The 19793-nt window shown below is 40.9% G+C and overlaps 1 protein-coding gene across 2 annotated transcripts in view; it reads left to right on the forward strand.

The window, feature by feature from the left end:
* pkig (protein kinase (cAMP-dependent, catalytic) inhibitor gamma) overlaps positions 1 to 19793 on the forward strand; it is a 54881-nt gene that overhangs the window by 6467 nt on the left and 28621 nt on the right. The window contains exon 1 of one of the 2 annotated variants that reach the window (XM_061734679.1): positions 13340 to 13466. The exons of the other annotated variant lie outside the window; for it this stretch is intronic. The gene's annotated coding sequence lies outside the window, so the exon portion shown is untranslated. Of the gene's footprint in view, positions 1 to 13339; positions 13467 to 19793 lie in introns of those variants that run through there. 2 annotated transcript variants of the gene reach the window in all.

Here is a 19793-nt window from a genome sequence, read left to right on the forward strand (position 1 = left end):
ACCTTCTTTGCTTAGAGATTTCCCTAGCATATCTAAAGATACGGGATTTAGGAAACATAAGCGTATGATTTCTTAGCATATACAGGACTGTCTCAGAAAATTAGAATATTGTGATAAAATTATTTATTTTCTGTAATGCAATTAAAAAAACAAATGTCATACATTCTGGATTCATTACAAATCAACTGAAATATTGCAAGCCTTTTATTATTTTAATATTGCTGATTATGGTTTACAGTTTAAGATTAAGATTCCCAGAATATTCTAATTTTTTTAGATAGGATATTTGAGTTTTCTTAAGCTGTAAGCCATGATCAGCAATATTAAAATAATAAAAGGCTTGCAATATTTCAGTTGATTTGTAATGAATCCAGAATGTATGACATTTTTGCATTACAGAAAATAAAGGACTTTATCACAACTTTGTAATTTTCTGAGACAGTCCTGTATACTCATTGTTGATGGTCTGTTTTTGTACGATTGCCTTTTTATACTTATGGGTTTTATGTGTATGAAGTTTGTGGACTCCTCCAGCTGCATTCTTTGACTTTTGCATGGTCGCTGTGAGCATCTCTATTTTTGGCTTTCTTACTACCCAATAAGGAGAAAGTGCCATCACTTCTGCCTTAACTGTTTTGGCACTGCGGCCCGTTGTGGGACTCTCATTAGAGCCAACAGCAAAACCTCCTGTGGTAATTACAAATTACAACGGGAGGTTTTGCAAGCGGGTCACGCTCATGAAGTCTGTTTCTGCTTGTTTGGTCAGGGACGTTCCCTCCACTGGCCGGCTGGAGGTCATATGTCGTATTTTAGGACTCTGGCACTGCTCATCCTGTTCCTCCTTATACAACCCAGCAGATACCAGTCCTGCTGATAGGCTTCTCTGTTTAAACAGTGTTCCTTTAATGTCTGAGCCACTGATGGGTTATTATCCCCACCAGCTCATCTGGTGCATGCTGTTCTCTAGACGCTGTTTAGCTGCTTCTATTAGGACTCTGGCAACGAACAGGTTGTGCACAGTAGAATTTTACCTATTTATGTTAAAATTCATGTTACCATGTCGTCAAACAGTCTGTCTTTCTTTCTTTCTTTCTTTCTTTCTTTCTTTCTTTCTTTCTTTCTTTCTTTCTTTCTTTCTTTCTTTCTTTCTTTCTTTCTTTCTTTCTTTCTTTCTTTCTTTCTTTCTTTCTTTCTTTCTTATACAAGGAGCATCTTCCATCTGCTAAGAAACAGTTGTCATGGAAAAATTCAAGCATTGTATTTTTCCAACAGGGGGTGGGCAGCTGGGGGGATCAACAGCTGTTTAAATGGAAATATTAACAAAGGCTATAGCTGCGAGAAAGAAACTAGAAGAGAACACCTCTTTTGTGAGGCCCAATCCCAATACTAGCCCACTAGCCCTCCCTCACTACCACTACCCCTAAAAAAGAAGGGACAGATTTTAGGGCACTTGAAATCTTCCCAGGTCTGTCCCAATACTCCCACTACTCCTACTTTCAGCACCACCACTAAAATCAGGAAGCTGAGAACCAAAAGCTGTTTTAATTTCAGCTGTAGCGCTGTTAATATGACACTTTATTAAGTTTTAATATTTTTTCAGGCGTAAAAGTAACCGTTAAGATCCCCAACCTGGGGTCAGTTTATCCAAATAACGCTGTTAAGAAATTTGATCCGATGTTTTCGGCGATGATGAGACCGGGGCGCAGCAGCAGATCACGTACAGACGTGATCGCCGGGTCAACCTGCGCCGTCGTCCCTGCAGCTCTGTGGAGAATTACCCCTGGCTGAAATAAATCATTTAGAAAGATAAATGTTGGTTTAATAGATGAAATCTAACAGTTTTTTTGATTATGTACATTCACTGAGTGAATATTATGAAAGTAAAATATATATTTCTCGCTAGAAATGTAATCAAAACGCATTCTTATGCAGAAACTAACTCAAAATATTGATTTTATTCACTAAAAAATAAGAAATGTCCGCCATGTTTTTTTTTTTTTTGATTCAGTCCGCAAATGACGACGAAAAGCATTCTGGGATATTTTTCTATCACTAGTTCAGCTAGGGTGCATCTGAAATCCCTCGATCCGTATGGCCAGATTCATAGCCACTACACTAGTTTTCTTCACTCCCCCTAGATGAAAAGAGGAATTGGGACACCACTACCCTCACGGGAACGTGCAAAATCTAGGGGGAGGGATGAAAACGAGGGGTAGTGGGAGTATTGGGACAGGGCCTAAATGTATATAAAGGTGTAGATGCAGGACACCTCTTTTGTGCCTTCTCTAGGAGAGCCGGCACCTACGTGTCTGTCATGAAGGGAGACCTTAATTTGCATTGGATGACCATTGTTTCAACACCACCTCAAGATCTTATCCTTTCCTGTATAAAGGAAGTGTAACAAAATGTTGTCTCAGACTCGACTGTCCAAGCCTGCGTGCTGCAGTCTGAGTCTCCTGGCGTGCACCCAGTTAGAATAAAACCTTGGTAATTTCGAGCTCACCGGTGTTGTCATTTTGTGAAGAATCAGTACTTTACTTTGTGGAAGTGCATAACATTTCCAGGACACAGTGAAGACAAACGGTGTAGGACTAAACCGTTGTGATTAACAGAGGAGCAGGAGCCACTTGCTTCAGCTACCGCAATGTCAAAAATATCCAGCTCATTTCCGGGTTACCAGAGCTGCAACATCTTTAACCATATGTGGACAAAGAATGCCAGTGTTAGAGACATACTGAGTATCTGTATGTGACCACCACCCCCGTTAAGGGCAAAGGATCAAAATACTATTCTTATGCCCAGAGGGTTTGTGACTATCACTTAAATGTTAGTTTTTCATTCTCACTGAGGGAACATGGGACAGACAGAGTTTTAGTTGTCTGCTCCCTCAGTGTGATTCATAGCCGTTAGTAAAGGCTGGTAGTTACACTTCCTACTTTTATGAGACCTGATCTCCGGCAGGTTCTACTACGGAGGAACAACACATCTGTCTTTCTGTATGAAGACATTTGATTTAACCTTGTACTGTCTTTGGGTCAAAATCACCTAATTCTCCTGTTCCTTCTTTCCTTCCTTCCTTCCTTCCTTCCTTCCTTCCTTCCTTCCTTCCTTCCTTCCTTCCTTCCTTCCTTCCTTCCTTCCTTCCTTCCTTCCTTCCTTCCTTCCTTCCTTCCTTCCTTCCTTCCTTCTTTTTTCCCTTCCTTCCTTCTTTCCTTTGCTCTCTCCTTCTTCCCTTGCTCTTTTCTTCCTTCCTTCCTCCCTTTCTTCCTTCCTTCTTTCCTCCTGCTCTCTCCTTCCTTCCTTCCTTCCTTCCTTCCTTCCTTCCTTCCTTCTTTTTTCCTTTCCTTCCTTCTTTCCTCCTGCTCTCTCCTTCCTTCTTCCCTTCCTTCCTTCCTTCCTTTCTCACTTCCTTATTTTCTCCCTTCCTTCCTTCCTTCCTTCCTCCTTTCCTTATTTTCTCCCTTCCTTTTCTCCCATCCTCCCTTCCTTCCTTCCTTCCTTCCTTCCTTCCTTCCTTCCTTCCTTCCTTCCTTCCTTCCTTCCTTCCTTCCTTCCTCCTTTCCTTATTTTCTCCCTTCCTTTTCTCCCATCCTCCCTTCCTTCTTTTTCTCCCTTCCTTCCTTCCTTCCTTCCTTCCTTCCTTCCTTCCTTCCTTCCTTCCTTCCTTCCTTCCTTCCTTCCTTCCTTCCTTCCTCCTTTCCTTATTTTCTCCCTTCCTTTTCTCCCATCCTCCCTTCCTTCTTTTTCTCCCTTCCTTCCTTCCTTCCTTCCTTCCTTCCTTCCTTCCTTCCTTCCTTCCTTCCTTCCTTCCTTCCTTCCTTCCTTCCTTATTTTCTCCCTTCCTTTTCTCCCATCCTCCCTTCCTTCTTTTTCTTCCTTCCTTCCTTCCTTCCTTCCTTCCTTCCTTCCTTCCTTCCTTCCTTCCTTCCTTCCTTCCTTCCTTCCTTCCTTCCTTCCTTCCTTCCTTCCTTCCTTCCTTCCTCCTTTCCTTATTTTCTCCCTTCCTTTTCTCCCATCCTCCCTTCCTTCTTTTCTCCCTTCCTTCCATCCTTCTTTATTTCTTTTCATTCTTCCTTCCTCCCTTCTTCTCTTCCTCCTTCCTTGACCTGAAGACAGCACAAAGGTTAATAATGTATCTTTTTTTATTGATCCTCAGCTTCAGCATGGGTTTCTCAGGTTAAGTGATCTGTTAAATACGTGTTATCTTTAATCTGTGAAGACAGTTTTAAGCTAACATTATTATATAAATGGATTGTCAGCCGTGTGAACTGGTTTGGAAGTAAAGTAGACGTGTCCTGTTTTAGGCTCAGCAGGTCAGGGAAAGATGATTTCATGAGAATCTCTTCATTGAAAATTAAAATGAGCTGTAATTATTTTAGATGCTTGGCCAATTTTAAACTCCATGTGATGTGAATAAAGTGCTAAACTCACTATACTTTTCCCTTGGATTGGTCCACTTTGGCAATTTTCTAGGATATACTTACTTACATTTTTTCTTCTTCTATTATATTATACGTCTGTCTGTCTGTCTGTCTGTCTGTCTGTCTGTCTGTCTGTCTGTCTGTCTGTCTGTCTGTCATTTCATGGCAAGAGTAGGCTTAAAAGAACTACGAAGGAAAATAATGATTGTGAATTGATTGACATCAATTCACAATCATACATTCACAAATGTCTGATTTGACAGTGGTAGTAATTGTGTAAATCTAAGTGAGTGTGTAGTGGGTCATTAAGCTACACATGATGACAAATCTGTTGGTACCTTTCCATTAAACAAACAAACCCACAATGCCTACTGAAATAGCCTGAAACTGAAAAAAAGGAATAATAAAAAATGACTGAAAATGGACTAACTAAAATCAGACATTGCTTTTGATTTGTGGTTCAACAGAATCAGTAGAAAAAAGAACATAACTGCCCTGAAGAAATGTGTCAGTACCCTTAGAGAGATCAAAATAATTTAAAATAAGCATGAAAATTAAAAATAATTTGACCCTAGTGACCTGTTCAGCCAAAGTGTGTTGTGTAATTAGCATCACATCAGTCTGTCCATTTAAAGGCTGAAAACTGTCTCTTAATTGCTCTCATGAGGTTAACGACACTGGACATGGACACAGAAAACAGAGGAGAGAGTTGTTTGTGGAAGAATAAAAATGATGGACAAACATGTTAAAGATAAAGCCTATAATACCATATCCAAAAATGTTGTTCCACTGGCAGATTTTTCGGTAACCCTTTCTTTTACAGTACAGTAATAACCAGGTAATACCATGGTAATTACACTGTAATTACTTAGTAGTACCTTGTATTTACAAGGTAATTACATGGTAACTACCGGGTAATTTACCCAGTAAGTACTAGGTAATTATTACGTATTTTCTTGTACCATGTAATTATGTGTATTTACCATGTAATAACATGGTAAATACCTGGTTGTTTAAACTAAACATTACTGGGTAATTATAAAGACATTAGATGGGAACTATGAGGGAAATTACAGGTATCTACTAGGTTAATATTGGTAACTACCAGTCAATTTACAGTTACCATGTAATTACCTTGTAAATACAAGGTACTACTAGGTAATTACAGTGTAATTACCATGGTATTACCTGGTTATTACTGTACTGTAAAAGAAAGGGTTACCGATTTTTCTACTTTTTTCAAGTGAAAATCTACTTGAAACAGGTGAAAATTGTTGTTTTTTCCAGTGATGAGTCTTGTTTTAAGTGTAATGAGATTTTTTTACTAAAATGAGACATTTTAACTAGAAATAAGACCAATATTCTTGTTAAGATTGTGAGTTTTTGCAGTGATCCATGTTACTTATCCTGTGAAGGACAGAGTCATATTGATAAGTTCAGAAAAGTGTTTTTTATTGTTGTGTTTTGATGTATTTGATGTAAGCCCAGTGGATATTTAAAGCTTACAGAAGGCTGCATTTAACTGCTGCTATGTCATTCCTGCAGTATTTCTGCAGCTGTTTTGGTCACTGCTATTATTTGTAATATATTATATTATTTGTAATCGGCACAAATTATCTGTCCCCATATGATAAAATCCACCATCCCTGCTGATTGTTTTTTACAACTCGAGTACTGGTTACCGGGGCATGTTGATGGGGCTTGGTACCCATTCCAATAGGGTGGGAGGATGATATATCCCCCCCATCATCCTCACTCCCCCTGGTCCAGGAATCATTGTACGATAACAAGTTCCACTTTCAGATGTTGGAACATTGAGCCACCAGTTGTTTCTTGTTCAGCTTGGATGTTGGGTTTCAAAATATCCAAAGGTCGTTCACCCTCTGAGTATAACCTTTCTCTCTGGGCAAATATAAAGACATAAACAAAGGTAGGCTGCAACCGTAGCCTAACTCTGCTGCATACTGGCTGAATGTCTCTGCACTGCAACACGGCTGAGGAGGAGGACGTTGGTCTTTCAAGTACTCCAAAAAGTAAAACCACTGGAGGCTGCTGGGATCATTTCTATATTTAGCAAAGGCAATAAACACGCACGCATTCTTTCTACAGCGCTCATCCTCATTCTTTTTCCATCCTCCCCTTGTCCTTATTTTCTTTTTGAGCTTTCCCCATCCTCACGCTCAACATCTTTTTCTCAATGTTCTCTACACCTCCATCCATCTCCTTCTCCTTCCAGCATGCGCTGATAACCTGGGAAAAAAGGTGGGGTATAAACAACACAGGGAAACAAACAGGCGGCTTCCTGCCGAGACCTCGTGATGTTAAATGTGTGGAGGGAAATGGAAATGGGCAACCTTGCAGCAGAATGAAAATAGACGGCAGTGGCAGTGGGAGGAAAATCACAGACTGTTACAGCAGTTCTACAGCACACATCAGTGTATTCTCTGTGTTACAGAGACATAGAAACTGGATTGGAACTAAGGACTTATGTAATTAGAGAACCAAGAACTAATTTGAGCTGAAACAAGTCCTTCATAATTAAAAAAAACATGTACAGGACTGTCTCAGAAAATTAGAATATTGTGATTTTCTGTAATGCAATTACAAAAAAAAAATGTCATACATTCTGGATTCATTACAAATCAACTGAAATATTGCAAGCCTTTTATTATTTTAATATTGCTGATCATGGTTTACAGCTTAAGAAAACTCAAATATCCTATCTCAAAAAATTAGAATATTCTGGGAATCTTAATCTTAAACTGTAAACCATAATCAGCAATATCAAAATAATAAAAAGCTTGCAATATTTCAGTTGATTTGTAATGAATCCAGAATGTATGGCATTTTAGTTTTTTTAATTGCATTACAGAAAATAAAGAACTTTATCACAATATTCTAGTTTTCTGAGACAGTCCTGTATATACTAGTGAAATACTCCAAGGCCAGTTCTACTTGTCTTTTGTGATTATGAGCCCGTCGCTCTTCATTTGTGGACTTGAAACCATGATAAAAGAAAGTGCTTGTTTAGTCACTTTTATATTTCTATTTTAGTCTTTATTCTTGGTGTTTTCTTTCATATTGAGTCCTCGGTTTTCAACTATTTATCCGCATCACTGCTTCAAAGCCTTGTTTCCATTTCTATGTGATGTCATTGATCATCATCTTGACCCCTGGGAGAGGAGGAGGAGAGGAGCATTTATCCCTTCTACTTGTTTAATCCTCAGGGAGGCGACGGTCGTCTGTGATATCCTGTAAATCAGTCCATCCTTGTCAGAGTTGAGTCTGTGACGGTGTTTCCATGCATCAATAACCCTTTTAAAACCTGAATATTAGCAATAACCCGAATTTGCACGGCCATGTAAACACCAATAACCCCTTAGAATAACCAGAATGTGCTCTTATTCAGGTTTTTATAAACCCCAATATGAGCCCTGGGTTACTCCTTTTAAACCTGAATATTGGGTCATGTAAACACCAAACGGAATATCCCCATCAAACGGAACAGGAATTTGTTTTCTGCACATGCTCTGTTCACAAGGAATCCTGGTCTTTTGAGTCCAGGAAGTTCTTATAAAACACGGAGAAACCAAGACCAGGAGGAGACTAATCACTTCATAAATGTAATGAAGGATATGAACATTTCTGCATTTGTAGACGGTAGAAAGAACCGGGATAGAAGATTTACAAGAAGGTGAGAGAAAAGTTGCGTGAAGCAGCATTTGTTTTGAATTTGGATACAGGAAGAAGAAGTGAAAATGGCGGGAATTGCGTCATCACGTTCTCCGTGCGTCGCTGGTTTGATCCAGATATCTCAAATGATTAATCACCATGTAAACGGAATATTCCCAATGTTTCAGTAACCGGAATATTAGCAATAACCCCAATTTTGACTGCATGTAAACATAGTCACTGTTTTTCAGTCTCTCCTAGTTTAGTGTAGAGGACATTTTTCCACAACTGTAATCATGGTGTTGTGGGAATTGCAGAAAAACGCGGAGACAATTTCCCATTTGAAAACGTGTGTTGTTTATTGGAAAACCTCAGAAAACTGAAACTCCAAGATGGAGCTGTCCGGCAGCTAAAACCGCATGGAGCTCAACGTCGTGACCACATTTAAAGGGGCCACAATCCCTGAACCATCATAGTTCATGAAGGACAACATGCTGCATTTAATAATGAACAGTTAGTAGAACAACACTAAATAAACAAGGTGAATTATGTCCGTAACATTCACTACAGTGTCATTTTTTTATAGACTCGCTGAAGCACCTGTTTGTGACTCAACTGTGAATCAAGGGTTGCTCATTAGTATAAAGCCTGAATTATGGTTCTGCGTCAAACCAACGCAGAGCACACGCCGTCACCGTGACGCCGTCGTGAACCTTCGGACTTCTCCGTCACTACATTTCTCCGCGGTGCAGTACCCCCCGCGACCGCTAATTCACGATCTTTTCATGAATGGTTTATCCGACTTTTTCCGGTCACAGTGAATCAAAGAGATAAGGACAACTATTGTGCAAAAAAAAACAAAACCAAAATAAATCACACATACACGAAGAAAAGAGCGCTGAAAGTTCACAACTGCTTCAAACCGGAAACTGGAAATGCGTTGCTACCAAGCGAACCAATCACAGCCCTCTCGTCTGCGTGTGGTCTGCGTCGCCTCGACGCGTAGTTACAATTTTTGGGAGGTGACGTCGCCGTAGGCACGGCGTAGGCACGGCGTAGGCACGGCGTAGGCACGGCGTAGGCACGGCGTAGGCACGGCGTAGGCACGGCGTCGTTTTGACGCAGAACCATAACTCAGCCTTAACTAACCCCCATCCTTCCCAACCGTGCATGTGCACACAGACAAACTAGATGATTCCCTAAAGCCTGGGGTCAGGTTTGGACCTACAGCAGACTTGTATGTCTGGACACCCCTTTCTACCGGAAGTGACTAATTGATCAGAACTTATCTGGAGTCTGTAGAAAACACACACACACACACACACACACACACACACACACACACACACACACACACACACACACACACACACACACACACACACACACACACACACACACACACACACACACACGGTATGGACTAAAAAATGTATCACGATAATTTTGGCATTTATCCCGATAACGATAAAAATGAAGATAGACAAAAATACCAATTCAGGGGGCACGGTGGCGCAGCTGGTAGTGCAGCGGTCTCACAGCAAGAAGGTCCTGGGTTCGATTCCCGCCGGGGGACGCTGTGGGTGCTGAAGTGCGTGTTAGTTCCCCCATGACTTCAGTGCCCACACCATGGGTGGGGTTGGCGAAAGGATCTTTCTGTGTGGAGTTTGCATGTTCTCCCCGTGTTCCCCTGGGTAGCTAGTGTGAGCTACCCTCACAAAAACATGCACACAGTCCTGGGCTATACATGCCCCCTCTGGCCAACCGGGGCGCCAGATGGGGTGGGGAGGATCCGGCCGGAATAACGTGATCCTTCCACGCGCTACGTTCGGCCGGAGAAACCCCACCCTGTCTGGTGAAAAGATGCGGCCTGCTCACTCCTCAGGTTAAGGAGGAAACCTGAGCTCAGTGCAGGGCCCTCCCGGGGTTGGTAGAGGATGGCAATGCACAGGACTGTCAGTAGGTAGGAGCACGGGGTGGTAAAAATGGGAAAAAAACCGGGATAAAAATATTAAAAAAAAAAAAAAAAAAAATACCAATTCAACTCCACCTTTGTAACTATAAATCTATCACCACATTCAGTCTTTGGAGCCCCCAAATCACTGCTCTAAAAGAATACTAAATGCTGAACTACACCAATTGAATTGAATTAATAAAAACCAATTAAAGGAGCCGTCTGTAAGAAATGTCCAAAACTGGTACTGCAGTCACTTTCAAAATATTGTTGAGCGGCGTGTACCCTCCCCCTCCTCCCCCCGACCAGAGGTTGCCAGGTAGGCTGCAGAATGCAGCAGGAACGTAGGCTGGCATGGCTGCCATAATTAGAGCCGAGCTGGCAACCCGGATACCGAAACAATACTGACTTGGTGACTGGGAGATAGGTGGAGGGTGGAGCTTCAGAAACAATACTGACTTGGTGATTGGGAGATAGGTGGAGGGTGGAGCTTCAGAAACAATACTGACTTGGTGATTGGGAGATAGGTGGAGGGTGGAGCTTCAGAAACAATACTGACTTGGTGATTGGGAGATAGGTGGAGGGTGGAGCTTCAGAAACAATACTGACTTGGTGATTGGGAGATAGGTGGAGGGTGGAGCATCAGAAACAATACTGACTTGGTGATTGGGAGATAGGTGGAGGGTGGAGCTTCAGAAACAATACTGACTTGGTGATTGGGAGATAGGTGGAGGGTGGAGCTTCAGAAACAATACTGACTTGGTGATTGGGAGATAGGTGGAGGGTGGAGCTTCAGAAACAATACTGACTTGGTGATTGGGAGATAGGTGGAGGGTGGAGCTTCAGAAACAATACTGACTTGGTGATTGGGAGATAGGTGGAGGGTGGAGCTTCAGGCCAAAACAAAAAATGACAACATAAACATCAGTTGAGGGCTGCAACTCCTCCTGTTTTTACACAAAAACCTCATCAACGGGAATCCTTCCTTCCTTCCTTCCTTCCTTCCTTCCTTCCTTCCTTCCTTCCTTCCTTCACATACGTTGTGCATGGATTTAACGCAGAACCATAAATCAGCTTTACACAAAAACGTCATCAACGGGAATTTATCGTTTTTTACCGTTTACACAATAACCTTCTTTCGTTATTTCAATTATTTTCAAAAAAGGAAAAATACCTTCACATTTGGAGCAAATAGAAAGTTGGGGTTACACACCTGACTATTCTCCTTTGACTTGTTTTATGTGTGACTGGATTGTCCGCAGCTGTGGGATCTAAAGCTCAACTCCATCTTGTTTAATTTCCCAAAGGTTCATAGCACTTCATCCATATATCTCTGCTTGTGCACTGTACATGCACAGTACAGCATTTTAAGACCATTAGTTTCTTGGCCTTGAAACTCAGGATACGCTTATCTTTCTGTTTTAAAAAAGAAGAAAAAGAAAAAGGTGGATTTGATACAAGTAAGCTAATGGGTGTTTACTAAGCCGTGTTATGCAGCCTGAATACTGAGCTGTTGAGTTCTGAGCGTCTGTCCATTCTGTCGACCTACAGTTCACCAAGTTACCTGCCAACGTTGCATGTCATTAGCTGAGTTGTTGCTAGGGTAGGCTACAAACGCAGCGCCGCTCTGCATTCATTGTAATCTCTGGACATTTCAACCACACCTCTCTCTGCTACAGTTCTAACTTTCCAACTCATGTTTACTTTGGAGATGAATAAAACATGATTTATTTCACTTGAGTGAGCAAATATCTCAAGTGTACATGCATGCACACATCAGTGTGGTGTTCATTATCTTCCCCAAGGACACGGCTTCTTCCTGAGCTTCAAACCACTTTTATATTGTGTTTAGTTTTTAAACTGGCAGTTTATTGTTTATTGAGATCCCCATTAGCTGCAGCAGAAACTGGAGCTATTGTTCCTGGTCTTAACAAAATAATGCAACACAAAAGAAAACAAATAGAGAAAAGAACTTAAAAAAAAATACAGAATAAGAGCAAGAAGGAAAAAAAAAAAAAAATATATATATATATATATATATATATATATATATATATATATATATATATATATATACAAAATCAAGATATTTTAAAATCAAGACAAGAACAGAAACAAAGTCAACTATATAATTTTTATTTATATATATATATATATATATATATATATATATATATATATATATATATATATATACTGTATGTATATATATATATATATAATACTTAATTATATAATACACTATCATATCTAATATTCCAAGTCAATTCTATATTATATTTACTCACACACATGCACAACTCTATTCCATACCGAAACCATTGCTTGGATAGATGCTGTTTAAGTATATTCTGAATGGATTATTGGTAACAGAGAGTTTTACATGATTGGGTAAAGAGTATCTCTTAGTGGTGCAGACTAATGCTGGCCAGTGATATGAGAGTGATATGAGAGAGTGATATGAGAGTGATATGAGAGGTGAGACAGCACAAATGAACCCGTATTCTTCCTGAGCTGCTGTCCAGGCGAGATGGGCTTTTGAACGTACTAAAGATTTGAAGACACAACCTTCCGCTGTTCCTTTTTGTTTTATTCATTACTTCACTCAAGACTTTACCACTGACGCTGAGGCTAATAGCATCGGTCAGGCTTCTTATCTCCCATTATTGGGCTGATACATAATGCATTCAGGCGTACGAGCCCAGTTCATTCACTTAGGGTGACAATTATGCAGGATTAGTGGTGCTCATTCCCAGTATCCGCACAGTGGCTAATTAAACTCTGTATCCACTTCTATCAGTGATAATTCTGTATGTCAAACAGAAAAGATGGAGACTTCTACTGCAACGTAGTGGTAAGCCAGATAATTTAAAGTGCCTGTGAGACAGAGGTGCTGACAGCGTTTTAAAAAAAAGATTCAGTGTGTGTACACACACACACACACACACACACACACACACACACACACACACACACACACTGAAATTAAACAACTGCTTATTAGATAAAGCTAAGTGGTTTCAAAGTTACAATAATCACTTGACCAGGGGATTAAGTTTTCATCCTCAACCCAGACGCCATGAAAAGAGGAAGGATGTAGGGCAAATGTGCACGCCAGCGTTGAATGGTCATGGGTTTTATTTATTGATGAGAGGAAGACTGACGGGGAACAACAACGCCAACCCCACGAAGGAAATCCCGCTCTTTTGTGTCTGAAGTTGCTGTTGACCACGCAGCGTTTCAGGATATCACGTGACTGCATTTGCCTGGCGTTGTGAATCAGGGAGCAGAAAGCGTTGGCTGGTGTGATGCTCCGGATCACCCAGCCCTGCACACCAAACTGATTTCCATGAATTAGTCTGGAGGGGTTTGTGTCCGCTTGTAGGACCTGAGAGCAGAGCAGGCAGTTGACTACTCCGGTAAGAAAGACATTTTGTTGTTGGGATTGTCTTTATCTTTGAATGGATTTATGACCACAAGAGCTGCAATGATATTGAGTTTTTTTACTGCACATTTTCCACTGTAAGACGATGGAAGCGGAAGGATGTTTTTCTGAGTCTTTATGACAGTGAAGCTAATGTTAATGGAGTTTCACCTCTGTTCTTCTTTACTGGACTGTCTCAGAAAATTAGAATATTGTGATAAAGTTTTTTATTTTCTGTAATGCAATTTAAAAAAAACAAAAATGTCATACATTATGGATTCATTACAAATCAACTGAAATTTATTTTTATTTTATTTATTTTATATTAACTTTTATTATTTTGATATTGCTGATTATGACTTACAGTTTAAGATTAAGATTCCCAGAATATTCAATTTTTTTGAGATAGGATATTTGAGTTTTCTTAAGCTGTAAGCCATGATCAGCAATATTAAAATAATAAAAGGCTTTCAATCTTTCAGTTCATTTGTAATGAATCCAGAATGTATGACATTTTTGCATTACAGAAAATAAAGGACTTTATCACAATATTCAAATTTTCTGAGACAGTCCTGTATATAACTCTGAACTGAATATCTGTAGTTTATCTCTTTCTTTAATTAATATTAGGATTTCTCCACTCTCCTATGAAATGTTACTGGTTTCCTGTCCAAAATATTTTGAGTACGTTAAAGCATTTCATAGGAAAACAAAGGGCTGTATGCTGGTTTTCCTTTAGAAATGACTGTTTTTTACCAGTTACTAAATCAAGCTAAGGGCCAGTGGAAAATTGGAGTTGCTATGCTGATGTCTTTCATTCGTGTGGAGAGTTTGTCCATAATTGCTGTAAAAACAATTGAAAGACCTGAAATTGGATGGTTTGATGGCCCTAATGGACATCCGAATCGGCAAAGAATCCGGTCTGGGCACGGGGCAGTGCAAGTAATCTGATATTATTATGAACAAATCCCACGTAAAAGGCTGGGGCTGGACAGAAGAGAGTCTGCCTCTCTAATGGATGTAGACACGACTCATGTTCCCTCAGTGATCACAAACTCTGTTGCTGCTGATTCCTCAACATGAATCATAAAGCTATATTTTTAGAGTTTATTTACAAATATTTAAGAAACACAAATACAGATAATAATCAATCAATTGAGGTTTGTAAAATGGGACTCCCCAGAAGCTACTGTAGCTTATGAATAGGGGCCCAGTCACACAGCAGAACAACTATAAATTAAAGCTGCAAGCAGCGATGAACGGGCCCTCGCACTCACGGCCACCGCCCCCCATAAGCATATCAGAAATGACACCACCCACGACTCTCTGTGTCAAACCATTCAAAAGTTATAGCAGAAAATCGGGACAACCAATCAGAAGAAGGGGCGGGGCTAATTCAGGCCAATGAAGGTCAAGGACTCAATACAGCGTCCAATGACACCACCCACAAATCTCTATGTCAAACCATTCAAAAGTTATGGCAGAGAAAAGGGACAACCAATCAGAAGAAGGGGCGGGGCTAATTTTCACCAATTATGGTCAAGGACTCAATACCGAGTCCCATGACACCCCCCACGACTCTTTATGTAAAACCTTTCCAAAGTTATGGCAGAGAAAAGTATTCTAGGGGGCGCTGTTGAGCCGTTAGGCCACGCCCATTAATGCAAACCATGAAATATCAAATTTATCGCCAGGCCTGGCTTGGGTGCAAAATTTGGTGACTGTTGGGGAACTATCAAATATGGACCAATCAGATGAAGGGGGGCGCGCTTTTTGGCGTCTAGTGTCGCCACGGTAACACTTTTGAAAGAGAAAAGTAATGCGTGGTGTCGGAGAATGGAGAGGCACATTTTGATGTATAACACACCTGGGTGCACGTTACGGTTTGGGCCGTATTAATTCTCGAAGGAATGGCATATATTGCTTCAAAATTACGCGATTAATTAGGAATGTTCAAAATGGCCGACTTCCTGTTCGGTTTCGGCCATGGCGCCAAGAGACTTTTCTTTAAGTTGCGACATGATACAGATGTGTACCGATTTTCGTTCATGTACGTCAAACTGTATTGTGGGGCTTGAGGCGCAAAGTTTTTTCTGTCTGAACCAATCAGATGAAGGGTGGGCGGGCTTTTTGGCGTCTAGCGTCGCCACGGTAACGCTTTTGAAAGAGAAAAGTAATGTGCGTCGTTACAGGATGGAGACGCACATTTTGATGTATAACACATCTGGGTGCACGTTACGGTTCAGGCCGTATTAACTGCCGAAGGAATGGCATAAATTTCGCCAAAATGACACGATTAATTCAAAATGGCCGACATCCTGTTCGGTTTCGGCCATGACGCCAAGAGACTTTTCTTTAAGTTGCGACATGATACAGATGTGTACCGATTTTCGTGCATGTACGTCAAATCGTATCGTGGGGCTTGAGGCACAAAGTTTTCAAGGGGGCGCTGTTGAGCCATTTTGCCACGGCCATTAATGCAAACCATTAAATATCAAATTTTTCGCCAGGCCTGACTTGCATGCAAAATTTGGTGACTTTTTGGGCACGTTTAGGGGGGCAAAAAGGCTCCTCCTTTCGTCAGAAGAAAGAAAGAAAGAAAGAAAGAAAGAAAGAAAGAAAGAAAGAAAGAAAGAAAGAAAGAAAGAAAGAAAGAAAGAAAGAAAGAAAGAAAGAAAGAAAGAAAGAAAGAAAGAAAGAAAGAAAGAAAGAAAGAAAGAAAGAAAGAAAGAAAGAAAGAAAGAAAGAAAGAAAGAAAGAAAGAAAGAAAGAAAGAAAGAAAATTCCTACAGATACAATAGGGCCTTCGCACTGAAGGTGCTCGGGCCCTAATTACACATATAATACATATACCGTATTTTCCGCACTATAAGGCGCACCTTCAACGAACGACGTATTTTAAAACGTTTTCCATATATAAGGCGCACAGCATTATAAGGCGCACTAATATCTGGTAAAATACCGTACTATAGTGGCTGGGGTTGAGTTACGTATCTACCTGATGGAGCTGCACTACAGGAAATGCTACAAAATCCTACAGCAAATGCAAAAAAAAAACAAGAAGAAGAAAAGTACCGTATGTCAAACTTTATTAACAAAATAAAAACCAGCTTTGCTCCGTCTCGTCAAAGTCGCCGTTATGTGAGTCAGCGTCGCTGCTGTTTTGAACATCTGTGACAATTCCTGATGTTTTTAGCGCCATTACTTCAGCAACACCAACTACATTACCCACAATCCCCCTCACTACAGTAACAGAAATGACTGTACTGTACTATATAAGGCGCACTGCATTATAAGGCGCACTGCCGTTTTTTGAGAAAATTAAAGGCTTTTAGGTGCGCCTTATAGTGCGGAAAATACAGTACATATAATAACCTTATAACCTAAAAAAGAAAAAACACACAATAAAACCCTGAGACCTCCTCAGATTTCCTAGATACAAAGATATTCTTATACAAATAATACATCAGGTATTGGTACATAAAAAATGTAATAAGAGACATAATTTAATAACAATTTTTGTTTTAGTCTCTTTTTAAAAATTGAGAGAGATCCAGACTCTTTTATAGCATTTTATATCAATCTCATTCCAAATTTCTGGACCTTTGCAGGTTACACTGACACTTGTACATTTCAGTTTCCTTTTCTTTCCCTTTAAAAGTTGTTTTCCCCTTGCTGTGTGTTCATGAGTGGGAGCATAATTGATTGATGATGTCATCAAGACGAGACGGGTGCAGCTAAAAGCCAGCTCCCTTGTCCCATATCTTTGTAGATATGATGAAGATGCCGTCCCAACTGGGGGCTCTACCAGACTCCTAAGATGTTTTCTTGAATGAATCTGCACATTAGAAGCGAGTGACAAGCAGAGTGCAGAGTTTACAGGAGAGAAGGGAAGAGAGGGAAGCCGGTTGGGTTCGGTTTATGAGCAGCTTTGATTTCCCCTTTGAGGATTGAGCTGTTATTGTCCTGACTGAAACTGCACCTGTTACATTTGTCTTTTAGTGTTGCACTTGCAGCTGTGCTGAGTTTCCTGTTTCCATCTATATACTCATGCAGGTTTTTGACATAATGGCCCCATTATATCAAACATGGACATGCATTTTAGGAGCATTGTAAGTCATGATTTCTTCACTTTGATGCTGTTGATATTCCAGCATGAAAGCTGTGAATTGTTCTGATCTGTGTATAGCATGTGTTAGGTCTAAATCAACTTTACATAAGTTTGTAACGACTAAAGACAACAGAGACTGCTTGGAATAGTTTTAACGCACTCCTGCAGGAGGGGGGAGCAGAGGAGTGCAGAGCAACGAGGCCATCCATCCATCCATCCATCCATCCATCCATCCATCCATCCATCCATCCATCCATCCATCCATCCATCCATCCATCCATCCATCCATCCATCCATCCATCCATCCATCCATCCATCCATCCATCCATCCATCCATCCATCCATCCATCCATCCATCCATCCATCGTCTGCCGCTTATCCGTTCCCGGGTCGCGGGGGCAGCAGTCTCAACAGTGATGCCCAGACTTCCTTCACCCCAGACTCTTCCTCCAGCTCTTCCTCCAGCTCTTCCTCCAGCTCTTCCTCCAGCGCTTCCTCCAGCGCTTCCTCCAGCGCTTCCTCCAGCTCTTCCTCCAGCTCTTCCTCCATCTCTTCCTCCATCTCTTCCTCCAGATACTTCCTCCAGCTCTTCCTCCATCTCTTCCTCCAGCTCTTCCAGGGGAGTCCGAGGCGTTCCCAGGCCAGCCGAGAGACATAGTCTCTCCAGCGTGTCCTGGGTCTTCCCCGGGGTCTCCTCCCGGTGGGACATGCCTGGAACTCCTCCTTAGGGAGGAGGGACATGCCTGGAACACCTCCCTAGGGAGGAGGGACATGACCATAGGTGAGGGTAGGTGCGTAGATTGACCAGTAAATCGAGAGCTTCGCCTTTCGACTCAGCTCCTTCTTCACCACGACGGTCCGGTACATCGACCGCATAACTGCGGACGCTGCACCGACCCGTCTGTCAATCTCACGCTCCATCGTTCCCTGACTCGTGAACAAGATCCCGAGATACTTGAACTCCTCCACCTGAGGCAGGACTTCTCCACCCACCCGGAGAAGGCATGCCACCCTTTCCCGGTGGAGAACCATGGCCTCGGATTTTGGAGGTGCTGATTCTCATCCCTGCCGCGTCGCACTCGGCCTCAAACCGCCCCAGCACATGCTGAAGGTCCCGGTCCGATGAAGCCAACAGGACGTCGTCGTCTGCAAAAAGCAGAGACGAGCAACGAGGCTCTCATTGAGAACTCCTGAGCTTCCCCAAAGTACCCTCATCCTGCATTATGCTTTTATTAAGAAACTTGACAGGAAATGACCATATAAGGACAGTGAACAGTAGACAGTAGACAATGGGTGGAAGGGATAACGTGTGATTGTGATTGTGTGTGTGTATATGTATCATCCAGAGGTGTGAGGATAAAACTGAAACAGTGAATAGATCAGTAGTGGTTCTGGTTTAACAGTCAGTCATTCACTAATTTAGCAAGAAAGAAGCGAAACATTAGCTAGTTTTATCATTTTAAATTAAACAATGAGTGTTTTTATTTAAGTTCCAATAACCTTTGTTAAAGTTTGAAAATTTTAAAAATGATTTATAGATAAATGATGAAATATCAATATACAGGACTGTCTCATAAAATTAGAATATGGTGATAAAGTCCTTTATTTTCTGTAATGCAAAAATGTCATACATTCTGGATTCATTACAAATCAACTGAAATATTGCAAGCCTTTTATTATTTTAATATTGCTGATCATGGCTTACAGCTTAAGAAAACTCAAATATCCTATCTCAAAAAATTAGAATATTCTGGGAATCTTAATCTTAAACTGTAAACCATGATCAGCAATATTAAAATAATAAAAGGCTTGCAATATTTCAGTTGATTTGTAATGAATCCAGAATGTATGACATTTTTGTAATTGCATTACAGAAAATCATAATATTCTAATTTTCTGAGACAGTCCTGTAGATGTTTGTTGCAAGCCAAAGTAAATGGTTCAATAATTATTTTGTTGGGCTACAGACAAACCTGCAATCCCTTCTTATATTTGCATGAGTATCTTTTACGCGACATCTTTGTTCACGTCATTTTCCATCTGCATTTGCATTATACAAATCACATCAGGTGAACAACAGCAGCAGCAACAGCAGCAGCTGGTCCAGTTTGCACCACAAAAACAAGTCCATCATCGTAGTTAGGCTTGTGGCTTTGGGGGACAAAGTCATTTTTAAAGTGCTGTATCATTGCAATAGAGAAAGAGTGGACC

The sequence above is a fragment of the Cololabis saira genome, chromosome 12 (genome assembly GCF_033807715.1).
Source record: "Cololabis saira isolate AMF1-May2022 chromosome 12, fColSai1.1, whole genome shotgun sequence".
Taxonomy (NCBI): domain Eukaryota; kingdom Metazoa; phylum Chordata; class Actinopteri; order Beloniformes; family Belonidae; genus Cololabis; species Cololabis saira.